The sequence below is a fragment of the Leptonychotes weddellii genome, chromosome 7, assembly GCF_054177405.1.
Source record: "Leptonychotes weddellii isolate Sample4059 chromosome 7, ASM5417740v2, whole genome shotgun sequence".
NCBI lineage: Eukaryota > Metazoa > Chordata > Mammalia > Carnivora > Phocidae > Leptonychotes > Leptonychotes weddellii.
Genome location: NC_138375.1, coordinates 1,005,826 through 1,009,370, shown reverse-complemented (window position 1 = coordinate 1,009,370; position 3,545 = coordinate 1,005,826). Strand labels below are relative to the sequence as shown.

Below are 3,545 nucleotides of genomic sequence, written 5' to 3'. Positions count from 1 at the left end.
GGGAGGCAGCTGGTGCGGGCCTCGGGGGTCCCTGGGTGCGCCACGGCCTCAGGCCCTCCGCGCCCCGGACCCTGCCGCCGAGAAGGGCCGCCTACGTGCTGTCCCCTGCCGGCGGGCACGTCCGGGGCCGGCGCTTCCTGCCGCGTCCCCGGCCCTCAGAGACCCCCGGGGGCCGGGGTTGCAGAGTGCGGGCGGAGGGGCGGGGGCTCGCGGGGTGGGGGGTGGGGCTGAGGCGGGGGCCTGAATGCCGGCGGAGGGGCGGGGGCTCGCGGGGGTGGGGGTGGGGGTGGAGCCTGTGGGCAAAGCTCGCGGTCGTGCGCGAGGACTTAAGGCTTGCTCTTCTGTCCCCCGTAGACTCGGCGCAGCATGGCATCCGTGCTTGTGACGAGGCTGCTGGCGTCCGCCCTGAGCCCTCTGCTCCGTCGGAGGCCTCCCCCGGCCGTGCCCCGCGCGCTCTCCACTCTCCTGCCCGGACCCCTTCGCATTGCAGGTGCCGCTGGTGCGAAGCCCAGGGCGTCGGGGCCCGCGGGGCTGCGCGGCCACCTGCTGCCCGGCCTGCAGCTGCCCGGCCTGCAGCTTGCCCTGGGGTTCAAGACCAAGGGCGTCATCAAGGAGCGCTGCAGGGACTGTTACCGGGTGAAGAGGCGCGGGCGCTGGTTCATCTACTGCAAAACGAACCCAAAGCACAAGCAGAGACAGATGTAGTTCCCGTCACTAAAAGAACGTGCGAAACTGCGCCACTTCCCTGAGGAAAGGTCCCTCCTACCGAAAGAAAAATAAAATGTAAACACTGCCTAATCTTTGCCGACCCTCAGGTCTTCTTGACCCTACTGCCAGGGCACTCACCTCCTGTCGCAGCCCAGGCCCATCAGCTAGACAAGCAATCCCCGAATGGGAAACGCATCCTTCTTATCTTCTGTGCAAGCTGTGTGTGCTCAGGCTGGAGGGCAGAAGGTAAGGCAGAGGGAGAGCTGATCTTGCCCCCGAGGTCAGAATGCAACCCCGTTAGGAAGAACCAGATTCCCTGGGAAGGACGGTCCCGTGAGGCCGAGCTCAGCCTGGCTCTGCATTCAGCTAGAGTGCTGCTCTTACGGGACTTCAGATTCCTTTTCTCAGCATTCTTGTCTTGAGGATAAGTGTGAAAGCCTTGAAAGCAGTTTTTAAGTCAAGGACAATTCAACTTTCCATATGCAAAGGTATTTCAGATATCGGTTCAGCGTGTTTGTCATCTGTCACGAGACAACATGCACACGTGTGTGGTGTGTGCACATGTTTGTACATGTGTGGTGTGTGTGTGTGTGTGTGTGTGTGCAGGGCACCCACCTGGAGGGTGTGTGCTGGGCAGAGCGGCTCTGGTACCCTCTGCAGGCGTGTGGCCTGGAGCCAGGGGCGCAGGAGTTCCTGTGTCTCCTGTCTTAGCGTTATGGCTGCCTCACCCACATGATTTGAGCTCCACACAGTGGCCCTCCCTGGCTGCCTTCCTGTCCAGGCCACGGCTGGAGCGGATTATACTAGGTGGGATGGCAGTACAGGGAGGTGCGTGTGGGTAAGCAGCATGTGCAGAGGCCAGTGACGGCCTGGCACAGGGACTGGGATTCCTCAGTCATGCTGCTCCCCAGGAGGTGGGGTCCAGGCTGAGACCTGCAGGACCAGGGAGAGTGAGATGCCGGGGCGGCGCCAGTGAGGGTCTGAGCAGCATCGTGCTCGTGGAAAACTGGATGACCCCCCAGCCCACGGGCAGCTCTGTGAGCCATGCTCAGGCACTGGGCACATAGTCCTGGCCTTGGGGGTCCTGACTGTGGTACCCAGATCCCCAGCACAGAGCCCAGGAGAAGGAAAAGAAGAAAATGCCGTTCCCTGGAGCACTTCATCCTGGGAGAAGGTGGGATTCTGCTAGTTCCGCTGGAGTAAAGACCTTTCCTCCTCAGTGCTTGCAGTACTTCCGGGACCCATGCCCGGGTTCAGGTGCAGCCAGGCCTCACAGAGACGGAAACACATAGATGTGCAACATAATGTGTTGTATTTGAATTGAACCGTGTTGCGTGCAGATGCTCTGAGGGTGGTAATTACCTGTCTAGATTTCAGTCCCAGAACGACCGCAGGATAGGTCTGTGACATTAGGCGGGTTCTCCCGCTCGGCAGTGCTGGCCCTCAGGACAGATTTTTCTCTGTGCCTGGCTGTCCAGGGCACTGCAGGGTGTGCAGCATCCTTGGCCCCCTCCCCCTGGGTGCCAGGAGCACCCTCATCCTGGTCGTGACAACCAGAAATATCTCCAGACACGGCCAAGGATCCCTGGGGGCATGTTCCCCCCTAGGGGCTAATACTACTCACCCCTCCCCACAGGTTCATCCGAGAACTGAAGCCCTGGGCTGGGCAGCGCCTGTTTCTGTCCTGCTTCGCTCTCAGTCGGCTCCAACACCTGGTCCATAGGAGGCACTCAACGGTGCGTGTGCAATTACATGGCAATGACATGAGAGTGCCCCTTATAAACAGCCGTTTGTCCTCTCCACTTAGCTGGAGCAGGCTCATCCCGGAAGGCTAAGCCCACAGCTTTGTTCTGGAGAGTTGGCCGGCGGGTCCTGTCCGTGGGAACGCAGCCACGTCCCACACGGGGCAGAAGTCTGGTGCCACAGTGGTCTTGGACACGTGAACAAACACACACACACCACACACACCTTACTTTTCAGTGGTTTTCTCCTCGATAGGTCAGTGTGAGGTCTTGCCCTTGTGAGCGTCTGGCTCTGTGCGGGGCTGACAGCGCTGGTGTTGTGTATACAGACGCTCGAAGGACAGGCAGTGATGGGTGTATTGCAGCCGTGGGGCCCAAGTCCACGGGAACCCGGGATTATAATCGACAAGCTGGAATTCTAACAGGGCGTTGATAGGTTTTTAAATCCTTTGTTCCTCTTGGAATTATTAGTCTCTCTGATCTGAGGTGACAGCCTGTGTGCTGACCAAACCCTCGTTACGACTCAGTTACTTTCCAGTATCTGGATAGACCAGCATTTACAGCCCGGAGCTTCCAGTGTAGCTGGATCATACGGTAGTTCTGTTTAATCTTTTGAGGAACGCCCGAACTGTTTCCTTTAGTCTTAGAACGTGAGTGGAGAAGACAGATGTATTCTACGGTTTCTTTATCCCTTTGGGATGTCTGGACATCAGTGCCATCAGTTTCTCCAAATGAGGGTCACTTGCTTGTCTTTAGCCAGAGGTGGGCAAGCCCCGCCACTGCCTGTTCTTGTCAATAAAGTTTTATTGGAACACAGCCACGTTCCTTCCTTCATGCGTCGTCTGTGGATACTTCCGTGCTGCGTGGGCAGACCTGAGCGACTGTGTCAGAGGACCTAAAGTGTGGGCTCCCCCGCCCCCTACAGAAGACATCCACCAACCCGTCCAGAACCCTGTCTCCAGCGAGCGCAGCCTCCGGCCGTGGGGGCCCATGTTGTACGTGAGCGCACACTGTGGTCAGTTCAGCAGTGTGCAGAGAGGTTCTCAGGTGCCCCGGGCTGTTCATCTCAGCTCCAAACACCTCCGAACAGCACTT

General features: G+C 59.0%; 1 long non-coding RNA gene across 1 annotated transcript; it reads left to right on the top strand.

Annotated features, from left to right (window-relative positions):
- The first annotated feature begins 700 nt into the window (after positions 1-700).
- LOC115936960 (uncharacterized) lies at positions 701-3,268 on the top strand. The gene is made up of 2 exons (XR_004072311.2): positions 701-954; positions 2,345-3,268. It is a non-coding gene; the product is annotated as an uncharacterized LOC115936960 (long non-coding RNA).
- Positions 3,269-3,545: the final 277 nt, after the last annotated feature.